The 16184-nt window shown below is 34.3% G+C and overlaps 1 protein-coding gene and 1 long non-coding RNA gene across 4 annotated transcripts in view; one reads left to right on the top strand and one right to left on the bottom strand.

Moving 5' to 3' along the window:
- LOC111514586 (uncharacterized) overlaps positions 1-16184 on the top strand; it is a 255565-nt gene that overhangs the window by 204921 nt on the left and 34460 nt on the right. The gene's annotated exons all lie outside the window — the stretch shown is intronic.
- Positions 4156-15284, bottom strand: LOC141484812 (uncharacterized). The gene is made up of 3 exons (XR_012466811.1): positions 15225-15284; positions 14889-15039; positions 4156-4333 (listed from the first exon to the last, which is right to left on the bottom strand). It is a non-coding gene; the product is annotated as an uncharacterized lncRNA (long non-coding RNA).

Raw genomic sequence — 16184 nt, 5'->3', positions numbered from 1 at the left:
CATTAGAAATACATCTAGATTTGAAGTCATGGCCATCTGAGTGAAGTTTTATTTTTTGTACCCATTTTTTTAAAAAAGAGAACTACGAAAAGAAAAATTTGCTAAAACGATAAATAGACAGCATCCTTTATATGACGGTTTATTTTAAAAGACTGCAATATCACAAAGTGTACAACTATGGTGTTAACTACGGTCAATTTTTTTGAAGAGTAAAATAATTTTCAAAGTTTTTGGTGCAAAGTTATTTTTATTTTTTGTTAACACCGAAAATTACTCAAAATTATACAGTATTGTAACAAGAACTTTATGAAATTAAAATAAAAACAAATGAAAAAAATACTTTATCTCTCAGCAAAATTTTCAAATGGGTTTCAAAGATATTTCGGATTGTTCAGTGATAAATTCTTCAGTCAAAACCTTTGGGTTAAATGTTTCATGAACAGCGTAATTCAATGTTTATCAAATACGAGATGATTATTGGAATATTTGAAAAAGGATGAATTCATGAAAGATATCAATACTAGTATTTTTAGTATGGAGGTTGCTTTAATCAAATCGTTTGCAGAAGTCATCAAGGAGTTGTGGTCAGCAGATTCATTTGATAAAGTATTAAATACAGCCTCCTTAAAAATCAGATTCAAAGTTTTGCTCCTCGATTCATGGGTAATTCCCATCAAGACGCCCAGGAGTTTCTCCGTTATCTTTTAGAAGGATTACATGAAGAGGTTAATATAATTAATGAGAAACCTAAACCAATCTTAACGGAGATTGACGAAAAATTGAGCGACACCGGAAATGCACAAGAGTCATGGCTCACATATTTGAGGATGCATAACTCTAAGATTGTAGACACACACACACACACTGTGGATACACTGTGGATACTCTTCAGTAACATTTGATCCTTTCTGGGATTTGTCTCTCTCCATACCACAAAGAACCGACCAATTGAGTTTGTGGCAATGCTTAGATTATTTTACAAGAGAAGAAACTTTGGATGGAATTGAAAAACCGACGTGTTCGAAATGCAAGGAAAGGAGAAAATGCATAAAGTCCCTATCAATCCACAAGTTTTCCTATATTTTAGTAATACATTTAAAAAGATTCTCTCCAACGGAAAGTAGAGGCAAATTGAATGATGTCATCGAATTTCCTCTAGAAGGATTGGATATGGACAATTTTGCAGGAGAAAATGTGGCTACTTGTTATAATCTATATGCACTTTTAAATCACAGTGGGATTACTAACAAAGGACAATACAGCATACTGCAGACACCCGTATACTGGCGCGTGGCACAAATACAAAGATTCACACGTGTCACCAATTTCACCAAAGTCGCTTGTGAGTGGAGAAGCATACGTCCTCTTTTATGTAAAGGATGGAACAAAATCGCGCCTTTAAGATAAACGAGGGAAAGTTTCTTTGTGCAATTATTATTTATTTTTTGTTAATTTCTTACATAGTAGAACTTGTGATTTTTTAATAAGTCAGTATAAGTCGAACCTTTATATAGAACAATTGTGGTTTGTAGATTTTTTATTATAGAATACTTGATTACAAGAACTTGATATTCAATAATATCAAATCACAAAACATCAAAATAAAATAGGCAGGGCCGTGGCGAAAAGAAAAACCGAGGGGGGAGAAAATCAAAATTCTCCCAACCCCACTAGCAAAATTTTCCAACTTTCGAAAAAATGAAAGCCGATCGATTGGTTACTACTATAATATATTAATTTTCTATCTTCACGGCCCGAAATTTCCCAACATTTCCAAGTCGAAAAATCAGCGAAAAGTTGGGAATTTTGTAAAATTGTCACTTCAAAATTTGTGGACTGTTCAGGACTGTTTCCTTACTTGAGAGAAATTAAACTTTTTTGAAGTTTTCAAACAACTCAAAATTTCAAAGTATGGGATCTCCAAGCTATGCATGTTGTTAAATCCCAACCTTCTCCTGGTTCTTTCCCTTTTCTTATTACCTCTCCCTTTCTTTTCTCTCACTTTTATTTTTCAAATTTTTATTCATTTTTTCACCATTATTTTTTTATATCTTCACGGCCCAAAATTTCCCAACTTTTTCCCGAGTCGAAAAAGCAGGGGGGGAGGCTCCCCTGTCATCCCCAATGGCGACGGCCCTGAAAATAAATATTTCGTAACAAACTCGTTGATTTTCTGGAAATTTTCTTGTCCAAAATAAATCTCCACGCTCGGGGATCTGTATTGACAGAATTATCGGCATTTTTGCTTGATCTATTCGCGGGCAGATGGCGCTGTACGTAACAATCAATTAATGCTTGATCTATTCGCGGGCAGATGGCGATGTACGTAACATTCTTGATAGGTTGCTCAAAAGAAAATGAAAATAAAAAAAAGATTTTAAGAATTATATACAGATATATATATATATATATATATATATATATATATATATATATATATATATATATATATATATATATATATATATATATATACAGATGAAATATTTAGATATTTAAATATTTTCAATTACCCGTAATTCAGTACAGAACAAAGTTTTGAACGAAACTGAAGATACATTTTAAAATCTAATTCGATTATTTGAGAGCAAACCAGAATATGGATTTCAACAATGAAAACTTTATCGTAAATTGTACACCTAAAAAATTCAGTTACTGAAATATTTCAAAAAATCGAAAAATTAGAATTAAGGTGTTTGACATACATATCAAATCAAAAGGTTGATTTGAAAAATAAAATTATTCACTGAAAAAATATTTTTAGTCCATTAATATTTTGAATGAAACTTCAAATCAAAACATCAAGACTGAATTGTTTTTTGAAATTATTACTGCAAATTTTCTCTTTACTTCGAAACAAATTTTACAACTGTCCGCCCTCTGTTGGAGACTTACATCTCTGTATTACTATAGAATTTGAGGCCTCAAACTTTATTATGTTGTTTGAGAGGAATTTTACATTCATGTGCTGTCTGTTAAAGATTTATAATACTAGTGACTAGATCTTAAAATAAATTATTTTTGACAATAAATCGGACACGCTTTTATAGCATGTGAAACTGAAAAGTAATAAATATAATTTAAAAAAACATCGAATCAAAAAGTTAAAAATAATTTTCATTTAAAATAAGCTTAAAATAATAACGATCGAAAAATACTAATATTATTGTGAAAAAAGCATGGGTGTTAGATATACAAAAAGTACGGCACATAGCGCCCACGCTTTTTTAACAATTATACTAGTATTTTTCGATCGTTATTGTTTTAAACTTATTAAAAAAAATATTTTTGACTTTTTGGAACAATCATGAAATACAAATCAATTCAAAGAACTAAGATTATAAAAAAAGGAAAGAAGAAAAAAAAATCACATCAAAGGTGCTGCTTCGTTCCCTCCTGTTCCTTTTTAGTTGTAATTGTTGTAATTTGAAATCTCTAATATATCAATTTTTTTTTCTTATTCTGTAACTAATTTTGAGTAGATGCCTTGTTTTGTTGTCATAAAAGAGCCCGACCAATACATTTTCTGAAACTGCTTCACAATATATATCCAAATATTTGTTTTTCCTTCATTCATTACTTCTCTTATAATATTGTTGTAATTTTCTAAAAGTGAAGGCTATTTTTTATCCCATGGGGCTATTGGAATGTTGTCCAACGTTAATGCTTTAGAATCTTCGACATTTTTAAAATTGCTTCATGTTCAAAGAATTCTGTAATTTTTTCAATGCATACCCTTCTACGCCACTGGTGATTCTCGTTGTGCATCTCTTTAGCGGCCACTGCCAGGGTTAGGTATGCTACGGAAATAGCGAAGAAAAGTTTTATTCGAAATATCGACCATTCAAACTGAAGATGGAGGTAGACTTTCTCTAAATAGATCTCGACACGTTGTATCTTTGCTCGGCATGCTGCGATCTGAATATTTTAATCGCAGTGTCAGGGAGCCTTCACGGTGAGGGTAGTCTTCAGATTGGTTGACGTTATGATTTGATAAACAAAAGTAAAGGGATGATGATTAGCATGATTCGAATTCAAATGTCTTGGAGGATAATCATAATTTATCATTTATTCTTCTTAAAAAAAACACATTTATTCGTCTCATGCTTTACATATTGAGATATTTCAAAGTTAATATGAATGAAGTCTTTTGTGCATAACCTTTTAGCAAATGTTGACTTTCGTTTATATGTTCCATCGTTTTCCCTCATAAGGAACCAACAATAATCCCACATCATTGCCGCATCCCATCTGCCTTTGTAACGTTGCTCCATTGTCAGTACGTCTTGGTGGAACCTTTTCCCTTGTTCGTCACTGACAGCACCCAAATTTTCTGGGAAAAAATTCAAATGAGAGTGCAAGAAATGGATTTTGAGAGACAAGCGACATCCCATTCTGCAGTAGTTTTCGAATACTTCTTCTACAAGTATTTCGTAATTTTCTACTTTATTGTTCCCTAGAAACTCCGAAACAATTCTTTTGAAAGAACTCCACGCAGCTAATTCAACATTACTTAATTTTTGATCAAACTGTTGATCACTTAGTAGTTTTCTAATTTGTGGTCCAACAAATATACCTTCCTTGAGCTTTGCATCACTTAATTTTGGAAAAACTTGTTTAAGGTATTTAAACGCATCACCTTCTTTGTCTAACGCTTTTACAAAATTTTTCATTAACCCCAGTTTAATCTGTAATGGAGATAACAAAACGATTTTGGGATTAACAAGAGGTATATTCTTTATGTTAGCTTGACCTGCACTATATTTATCTCTCGGAGGCCCTTCTTTTACTTGATAACGGATCTGTGTTGCCCTACTGTTCCAAAGGCAAAGAAAACATCAAAACAATTTCCTCAATTTAGGGGAGAAACAAATTTGGAATATCGTGTTCATTAAATTTTTGTGAAAAAAATCATAACACAAAAATCTTACGTGTTAGGAAATTTTACTGTCATTTCTGCATTTAGGGACCAAAAATTAACAATGAATTGCCTTTGGCATTACAGCCGTGAATTGTCCTTAAACTAGTGAATTAACAATTATCATTTCGATTTAATTTTTTTAACTTCCATGTCATCTTCCGTATACCGATCCAAACAGATAATATCGAAATATTCCACACTCTGGGTCACTGTCATGGTCGATTTCTTTATTAACAATGGACAGTGGACAGGTTTCAGAATTTGGATTCCATTAACTTTTAGAGTCGTGATTAATTGTAGAAGAGAATAATGGCAATGAGCCACCCTGTTCTGTAGAGTGGGGAAGGTGACCATGTGTGACCCATTCCATTGTACATCCTCCCGAGGAGTTGTTCTTCTAGGTCATCGTCCATCCTGTCCTTTCCAGGAAGGTGGACAGGTCACTGGGAGACATCTCCTTTATATCCGCAGGTGTAGGCCAGGACTCGCCGAACACACACTCTCTTATTGACGATAACTCCGGACACTCGCATAGGACATGCCTGACAGTTTCATCTTCCTGTTCACACATCCTGCATAGAGGTGTGTCCAGTAGCCCCATATTATGGAAGTGTTTCCTTGGTTGACAGTGGCCAGTCAGAAATCCTACTGTTGAGCGTAGATTTTTCCTGGTCATCGCCAGACATTTCTTTGGCGCCAGCTTCCCAGGGTCGCCCAAGTTAATTCTGGCAAGATTGCATCATTTGATACCATCCCATCTCTTTAGGGATTGAGCATGGGCGTGACGTTTGGCTAGTTCCGCAATTATCGAAGTCACTGGGTCCTAAAATTCTTAGTCCAGCCGTTTCCTTGGCTGAAGAATCGGCAATGCGATTACCTTTACTCCTGTCTTGCCCTTAACCCACCTCAGGATAATGTTATTATCTACCGAGGCTTTGGCTAAATCTTGGTGACTCTAGTACTAGCCCTGAGGTTACACGTTGTCTGTTCAAGGCTATTAGGGCTTGTCTGCTATCGGTGCAGATTGTTATGTTTTTTCCAGAAATTCCTTTCCTGGTTATTTCTTTTGTGGCGATTGAAACACCAGCCAGTTCTGTTTGCATATCTGGTTGCCTGCAGCAAAGGTTGAGCAATAAGCGCTTCTCGGCATAGGCTCAGAAGCCATCCTGTTATGCAGAGGAAATAATCGAAACTAACGAAACGAATTATTTTTGACGTAATGTCATGAATAGTCCTATTGGAGAAACCATATGAAAAAAGCCTCTAGTACTTCATCTGTGAGATAACGGAGACGTCTGTAAAAAAGTCATCCTTTTATGTATGAAAATTAATAATAAATTATAATAGACCTCAAGTCCATGCTACATTTTTGAGGTTCACTTGATACGTCTCAAAAATGTATGATTTTTATAGTTCTGTGGAAAGTGGAAAATGAGGCGCGAGATTGATTCCATGATAGTCATTCCATATGGATTCCAGGACATCGGCTGAGGATGCACATCTTCATCGGCAGCAGGAGGTTGCATATTTCAATGAGGATCTAACCTATCCTAACCAGGTTCAATTCAATGCCTCAAAAACCCAGGCATCGGTTTTCCCCAAAAAGAAAAATGTCTCCGAACCGGATATAATGATGTCAGAAAAGCCGCTTTCTGCTTCGATAAGTTTGTTGGGGGTTCAAATGTACACCAGTATGTCTTGGCACAATCACGTCGCTCCAATTGCAAAGGCTGCTTCTCAAAAACTTGGAACACTGTTCCGTGCTAGAAAACTGTACACACCTCAGCAACTTTTGATGCTTTATAAAGCTCAGATCAGACTTTTTTTGGAGTATTGTTCTCATGTATGGAGCTCTGCCCCCAAATTGCTGGATTCCATCCAGAAAATATCCATCCGCCTGATTGGAGACGCGAATATCACGTGCAACCTTGATAGCTTGGAATATCGATACTTTCACGAAAAGTGTTCAAGAGCGGTACATGATAGAAATACGCGACGTACTGTGGCTGCTCATCGTTTTAAGGTTCAACTCTGTACACCTTGAACTTCACTGTTAAAGAACTTTTTCATTTGGAAAATTACATTTATGTGGAATATACTTCTTGAGAACGTTTTCCCAAATGGATTTAATCTCCAGAGATTCAAATCCAATGTGAATCGCTACTTTTTCACCGCTCTTGGAGCACTTTGAGAATTTTCCTGTAGTGCTTGTGTTTTGTGCTGTGTTTTGTCACTTTTTCGAAAATGACAATTTTACGGCGTTTGGTTTGGAATGATCCCAGTTGCAATTAGTATCTAAATTGAAGGAAACCATGGAAGAACTCAATAACTGTAATACATGGATTATTGTTTTCATATTACCAACATTTTGACGTGTACCATCTAGATGTGACGTCATAAGACTGAAACTAATTTTTTACTTCAGGACTATACACTTTAAATTTCTGAGAGGAATCATATCGCCTAAAAATTTATCCCGAGCTGGACAATGAGGTAGTTCACGAGGTATGAGGTAGTTCACGAAGTATTTCAATTTTCATGTAACATATACGCATCAATAAACAAAAAAGTATCAATGCATTATACGGTACTATCGTAAATTCTTGCAATATTGGGAAACATTTTTTTCAACGCAGTTAAACAAAAGCCACTTCGACTTTACTGCTGGACTGGGTCTTTTCTGTAATTATTCACAAGTCATCATAGAACCAAATCTGGTTATAACTGGTTAACTCAATATTGAGGTAATTTTAAGTGAATTTATGTAGGTAACTAGTCAATAGCATTATCATCATCACCATTGCTCTTGTTAGAGATGACCCGACATCCATAAAAAATTACTACATTCACATCTCTCACCGTCCTCAAACATCATGTCCAAGTTGAATGATCCTTGTGTTATCCTAACTGTTATTTAAGTGCCATCACTTCAAACATATAACCATCCTACTGTATAAACAGAGAAATTACTGGCAGGTGCTTTAACCCCTAGATATATATAAATAGTGCTGGAAAATAGCTATTTGACCAAACGAAGCGCTTCTAACGTACGATTCATCCTCTATAATTACATTCGTAAACGAATAACGAACGTTCATTATTTTTCATTGTCGGGAATACAACATTATCCCATTAAAGATGGTAGATATCGTGAAACGAAAAATTGGCAAGAAATATTTCGCATTTGGCGTTTTTTTGGAAGGAATTCCTTTGATTAAATTTGGAGACAGCTGCTAGTTTTAGTCTAGGATCTCCCTGCAGAATTACTACGTCCATAGCGTAGTTAACCAAACTCAGATTTTTACATACATTTTGTGAAATAGGAGAATACATTTACGACAGAGTGCCAGTCAAAATGTGGCCGCAAATATTTTTAATTAAAAAAAGCTAGTGTGCTTCGAACCACACGACTGAAGTAAAACTTCTTCAGCTCCATCTATTTGTATGTATGTACTTACAATGGCTATATCGGGGAAACCAAATAAAGTATAAGAAATTTGAAAACAAATTTCATAATAATTAAGTAAATATGAAATTAAAAAAATTGGAACTAACCGAAAATTATCTTCAAAATCGGTTTTTCATAGCCAAACATAACTGAAAAATTACAGGTAAATTTCCAGCTAGGTCATGTGTACCACAAGGATCGAATCTAGGTCCACTTTTATTCATAATTTTCATAAATGATTTACCGTCAGTTCTGAAATATATAGATTGTCTTCTTTTTGCTGATGATTTCAAATTCTTCAAATCAGTCCAAAAAGTCCGAGACTGCACATATCAGCAAAACGATATTAATAACATTTCAAATTTGGTTTGAAAAATAAATGTAAGAGTTTTATTATATTTATTAAGATTCATATGCTGAGGTTGCAACTTTCCTCCGGTCACCTTACGCTAGTTGCACTCACACCGATTTTGGACGGCCGACTTTGTACCGGTCGTCCAAATTCCAATAGTGAACCACATATGGGTACGGGACCTGGCACACACGCCGACCGGTGATCGTCGCCGGTAAAATATCGGTGAGCAGCCGTCCACTGCCACTGTATCGCCGGCAGTACCGGGAAGTAGTGGCGTACATGACTAAATACACTCTTGCATACTCACCGGTTTTTTACCGACCATTCCAGTCTGGAATGCTCGGTGAAATTGTAGTAACTACGCATTAACTTCGTTTTGGTGGTGCGCGCTAATTACGACAACAAAGCAACTGATTGTTTGACCGATACAAATCCGGTGAGTGTGCAAGCACCCGCTACCAATAAAATATCGGCCGATTTTATACTGGCCGTCCAAAATCGGTGTGTGTGCAACTAGCGTTAATAAGGTAAAAGGCTTAGTACGCATCCGTGCAACTTTGCGTATTTGGAAATGATACTTTTTTACGAAATTGCAGTTGCATGAACAGTTGTTTAAGTTTGGTGAATAAGTAGAGAACATTCTTGTTCTCGTTCATCGTTAAAACCTCGTCATGAACATTACTTGTAAAATGCTATTCATGTAGCTGATGTTTCCTAAATTATCCAATCCAATTTTTTTCGCAAGATTTTCAGGACAACTGTCTACTGATTAATTAGGGAGAACATGTTTCGTAGAGGGATTGAGCCGGTACTTACTCCATGAAGTATTTTAGTAGCTTGATTTTTTCAAATAAAAATATTGGCGGCCACTTTGCGACTGGCAACCTGTCATAAATGTACCTATGTAAAAATTTGAGTGTGAATAACTGCGCTACGAACGCAGTGATTTTGCGGCGGGATCCTGTACTATTTAGTTTGTGAAAATTTTTAATATAGCTGTTGCCAGATGCGTTTTTGTTAGGGTTAGAGAGACGTTCATGTTTCAAAATGATTACATTTTTCGTGTAAGACTTGATTTATCGCATGAAGCGAATTTTTCAATTTAATCCACATGGCAGGTTGTAAACGAGTAAATGTCGAGTTTTATTATTTACAGGCAAATGATTGAAAGTTTGTAACTTTTTATTTCGCTGCTATTTATGTTCTTACCGTCTGATGGAATACTGCACTTTTTCCAGAAGAATAGCAACATGAAATTCACATGAATAGCAACATTAAAAATGTATACCAGATGAATTTATTTGAATTTTCATAACAATAAGTTCATATTCAATCGATTATTTCTAAAATTGTGAATCATCACAGAGATCTATAAATGTTGTGAATTAATAGTAAAACTTCAAATCTTAATCTACACAGAAACTCTCGGAAAATCACGGCCAGAGGTAACTTTTGGTCGTAGTATTCAAGGTTTTTATGCCTGCCGTTTCGTCTACGACTGCGGTAGACATCAGAGGCGATGGGATAACGGTCGAAGTGCTCGAAATCAAATCAAATCAAAGCATGCTTTATTATCTGAAGAATAGAATTCTTATTGACAAAGCTCCTAAATATAATAGTACAGGAAGTCATGATAATTGAATGAAATTAAAATGATGCAAACCAATATGGAGTGTCGGATGTTAAAAGTGGATGTACTTAATGTATATATACAGTCATGTTACTATAAAATATTTTCACAACAATACAGTAGAATAGATATAAAAACAGTTTTCCCTAATTCATTCTATATCAATTGATTATAAATACAAAACAGGACAGAGTTGGCAGATGATAAAAACATTAAAATAATATATATATATATATATATATATATATATATATATATATATATATATATATATATATATATATATATACATACATACATATATATATATATATAGACCCATGTACACACATATAATAATTTTATAAAATGTTTGATTTCTTAATACAGGCAGTTAGTATGTACATACATATATAGAGTCATACATACACACCTACCCTTAACACTATTTAGTGTGAGACATAAATACGACATATTTTGTACTGCTGTCACAGCTATTCAAAATTTTGTTCAAAAAATTCTCTCAAATCATAAAACGGTCTTGTTATTAAAAATTTTTTTACAGCCCTTCTGAATTTCGGAGTGCTATGAATATTTTTAATTTGCTTCGGTAGATGGTTGAACATTTTCGTACCATTGTAAACAATTGAATTTTGGTATTGGGTGGTTCTGGAGATTGATAAAAGTATATATTGGCCATTTGCCCTAGTATTACGTGCAGTGTCAGATTTTAATAAATGTAGTTTATGCTTATGAACTAAACTAGTTGATTCTAGCACGAAAATTGATGTTAACGTGAGTATCCTCTGAGATATAAATGAGGGTGATTAACATGGCATATGTATCTCAGTGCTCTCTTTTGAAGCTTAAAGATCATTGAGAACAACGCTTGTGAGCAGGCTCCCCAAAATGCTATCCCATATCTGATGTGAGATTCCAGGAGAGCAAAGTAGGCTTTTCTAGCAATAAGATAACCGATGTTATTTCTAATAACTCTGATAGCATAACACCCAGATGACAATTTCTTTGCCATTGCCATAATATGCTCATCAAACTTTAAATTATGGTCCAATACAACACCTAAGAATTTGTAATTATCAGATTTCATAAGTGTATCATTATCTAGTTGTATTTTGTCGATGTACCATTTAAATGATAACACTTTAGTTTTCTTAGAGTTGAAGACCATTTGATTGGCATCGCACCATCTTTTTATTTCAGTTAGATCTAAGGAGATCAATTGGCTGAGAATATTTTTATCTTTAGTGTGCCATTCTATAGTTGCATCATCTGCAAATAAAATGAACCTACCACTAATATTCAAGTTCGTGAGATCATCACATATAGCAAAAATAATATGGGCCCCAAGACAGAACCTTGTGGAACTCCGCTGGTCAATTTTTTTTCCTCAGATACTGCACCCGAAACTTTCACATATTGTTCCCGGTCTTGCAAGTAAGATGTCATCCATTTATGGGATATGCCTCTGATGCAATAGTACGGCTATTCCCAGCAATTATAACGCCTTCTTCTATCATTGTTTATCGTTGACTTGTTTCCAGTGGGATGATGTTTTTTAAGAACCGCAATGGACAGGCAAGTCCGATGGTGGCGAATTTTTTCATGAAAAATTTCGAACAATGGGCCTTAGAGCAAGCGGCCGTGAAACCATATTGTTAACTAAGGAAACACCTCCATATTATGGGGCTAGTGGACACACCTCTATGCAGGATGTGTGAACAGGAAGATGAAACTGTCAGGCATGTCCTATGCGAGTGCCCGGAGCTATCGTCAATAAGAGAATGTGTGTTCTAGCCTTTCTAGAAAGGACAGGATGGACGATGACCTAGAAGGACAACTCCTCGGGAGGATGTACAATGGTTCTAAGTAGCCTAAGTGCTATGAGCCTACACTCGCCTTTCCACTCTACAGATACTGATACTCTTGTCAACTCAAAAACCAATTCATAATGGAACGAGAAATCCAAGCCTTCTTGGATATTCTTGTGAACAGACGTGAAGATGGGTCATTGGGCAATATAGTGTACAGAAAACCTAGACACACAGACAGGTTCCTGGATAAAAAATCTAACAACCAGCCACGACAATAGAGAGGGGTAATGTAATTAAAACGTTGGTTGAGAGCAACGACTATGGACGGTACATAATTGCTTACTTTTGCGATTTTGTTAGACACGTCACGTGATCTCGTGACGTAACAGTGGTGACTCTGGATTGATTCGGTACTGCACTTTTAAATTAAAATAATTATTAAAATATTATTTTTATATATGATTAAATACTTAATATAAATGGATTAATACTAAGTGAAATTTTTTCTTTTGTGAATGATAGGGCGAGCTATTTTGCCCTTTTTAAAAGTAAGAGGTTTCATCAGTTTTTTATTATTTTCGTGAAAACTGTAACTCCCACAAAAATTTTGTAAGGAACTTTGTTTTAGATAATGGAATTATCTAAAAACAATTTCTATAACTTTTTGTTCCATCTTTTATAATAAACGCTTAATAATCAAAAATATATATTGGTAATAAATTGTTAATAGGTGTAACAACGTTTTTTATTTATCTGACAGAAAATGCATGATACGGTTTTTATTTTTTATCATTCTCCTTGTATATTTTGTTGATCAGTTTGAGGTTGAGGAGATACAATATTATGAGGAGAAGAGCAACTTTGAGATGTGAATGGCTTAAAATCATCCAAATTTGATTCAAGTAACATACTGATAGTTTCATTGTGTTTTTTTCTGTGAGGCTCTAATATTACGACTTGTATTCTGTAAAACTTCCCTCTCTTCATCAATTGTAGGATAATTTAGGTTATCCTAAATTTTTATAGGCAAACCTATAAAAAAACATATTTATTTTAACCAGTAAATTGATAGAATGAGTTTTTACCTAACAATTCATTTTCAAGGTCTCGTTCATAATAATTTTCTGTAAAATGTTTGGAACAAACAAAACCATTTTTGAGAGTGAATTTATCCCCTCTTTTGCAGCGACGAATCCATTCTTTATGCAAAGTTGTGGAAACCATATCCTTAGCAATAGAGTGAAATATTACATCAGCAACACCACTTTTCTTTAAAGTCAACTGATTGCTTTTGCAAGTTGATACTACACAAATACGACCAGGCATTTTTACTAAAAATTACAAGGTTATTTAATGGTTAGACAATCATTGCTATTACTTATAAAAATGTGAATATTTCCAATTTTTACCTTAATTTAATTTAAAAATGTTCAAAAAACAAAAAAAGGTCCACAATGGCAAAAAACAAACCTCAAAAAGGAAGAAAATAACAGAATCTTATATGGCGTCTACTCGTTACACCAATTTAAAAAATGTCCAAAATCACAAAAAAATACGACTTTCACAATAACAAACTCAATGTTTCAGAAATCTAATTGGTGTAGTTAAATAAAAATTCAACCAAAATAAACAAAAACACTGTATTACTGTCCGAAAATAATCCTCAAAAAATGTTAATAGCATGATTCACAGATTAGTCAATGTTTCTCTTTCAATAGATAATTTTGATAAAGAACTCAATATCATCAAGCAAATTGTGGTAAACAATGTGTTTAAAGCCGAATTAATAAACAAAATACTTGCCAAGAAAGTCTACACAAAAGCGATTCGAGACGTTTTTCCCATTGATAAGGTAGATAATCAAAATTATAGACCTTTAACCTATTTTGGACAACCAACGGAAAAAGTGGCTTCATTTTTGAGGAATCGAGATATTAAAATTGCATATAGAACAAGTACGTTGGGAAAGCTAGTTAAAAATAATAAGGATAAAACATCCAAATTCGAGAAATCAGGAGTATATAAATTAAAGTGTGGAACGTGCCCTAATGTATATATTGGTCAAACTGGCAGGACATTTTGGAATCGAATCCAGGAACATCAACTTAAAAATTCAAACATTCTAATGAATGACCAACTAGATTTGAATTGATGTAGATGTGAGGCAATATGCTTTAGGTAATCATAATTGAGCAGGTACGAGATGTAGAGGTTTAGGTAATTTCTTACAGGTAGTCTCAATTATGGTTACCTGTAGTATATAAATATGAATGTAAGGATAATTTGATGTATTAATCACTTGAAAAAGCTCATGTTTAGCGAAACATGTGATATATTTTTTCAATAAAGGTTGTGGAGATCAAATCGTTTAGGTGTGAAATAACACACAGTCCTTATGGCAGCTACTAAAAGTGTCACCTGTGTTACGTCACATCTGCTCGGCGCTTGTTTATCGTGGCGATATATGTAAGTAAGCGATCCTGTATGTCCATAATCGTTGGGTTGAGAGGGCTTGATGCATCTGTGAGCCTGAGAGTCTCCCGAGGAACTCGAATCACCTAAAAATTGCCTTCGCAGGGAAGGGTACAGCAAAGTAGATATGGAGCGGGCCATACGAACTAGGAGTTCAAAATCTGTTTTTTCGTTAACCGGCTGTCGCACCCTACGAACGACAACCCTCGGAAGTCGAAACTTGTGCAAGCTAAGGATTAACGAGGTCTTACCTTTTAACGTGTGATTCCTAACACCCGGCGTATACCGGATTCCTTGTAGCTGCGGGTCGGTGTATCTCATTCGAAAATACACAAATGCTCAGAATTACTGTCCAGAAACATATATACGGGCAATTGAAATTCAGAAACACAGAAATAATTTCTAAAGAAAGGAAGAGGTAATACAGGTCATTCAGAAACAAAAGAAATAATATTGAATCTATCACTACTAATCTTTGTGACAGATAAATTATTTCAAATGTTTATAAAAGTTGTAATCTGCGACTGAGTCATTTGAAACTCGAGCCATAAGAAAAAATGGTCTTTATATAAATTTCATCTTCATACCTACGTATTTGAGATGAATTGCGTTGCAACAGGTAATGCTTCACACCATTTCTCGGCCAAATCCGTTGTAGAAATTCGATTATAATTCCAAGGTTGAATTTATTATTAATGCATGTGATGCGGTGTTGTCACGTTACTACAGAAAAATTCCATTTGGGTAAAAATTTTTAAAAAATTGACGAGTATTTGACTCAGATTCCTTAATGTAAAATCAAAAAATTATTTAATCGGTATTGATTTACTTTTCCAATACTAACCGATGTTAATTTCATAGGATCCAATCAATCAATCATTTATTTCCCATAATTGACACCATACATTGTATGGGGATAGTCACAGATACTACACAACTATAAAACTTACAAACTAATTAGTATATATTACAAATAAGTAAATTACATACACATAAGTTCGGTCACGGAATAAAAAACTTTGTCTACTAAAAATATTTTGAGTTCTTTTTTAACTTCTATTTCCCTAGTACAGTTTCTTACTGACTCAGGTAATTCGTTGAATAACGTTGGCCCAATACAGTTTGACGATGAACTGGTAATATTCAATCTGGCAAAAAGTATATGCAAGTTGTTTTTTTGTTTCGTATTGATGTTATTGTGTTATAATTCTTCGGGATTCCTTTTCTATTTCTTTAGACGAATAAACATATCTCAAAAATAAATAATCCAGTCAGAGTTAAAATGTTCAGTTTTTTGAAAAGATATCTGCAAGAGTGTTGTCTTGTATTTCCTTCTAAGCACCTCACGATTCTTTTTTGTGCAATGAATTTGTTCCTAGAATGTATGGAGTTGCCCCAGAAATGAATCCCATATCTCAAAAGAGATTCCACCTGTGGTAGAAGTTCATTAACTGTTCATGAGTTAGAATAGTCTTCAAATTATAGATCAAGTACTAGAATGAATTAAAGTTAGAAGATATCAAAAAATCTTAGAATCTAAATCAAAT

The sequence above is a fragment of the Leptinotarsa decemlineata genome, unplaced genomic scaffold (assembly GCF_025532065.1).
Source record: "Leptinotarsa decemlineata unplaced genomic scaffold, Ldec_3_MD MMD2_tig00026294_RagTag_RagTag, whole genome shotgun sequence".
NCBI lineage: Eukaryota > Metazoa > Arthropoda > Insecta > Coleoptera > Chrysomelidae > Leptinotarsa > Leptinotarsa decemlineata.
This window is presented reverse-complemented; position numbering and strand designations above follow the sequence as displayed.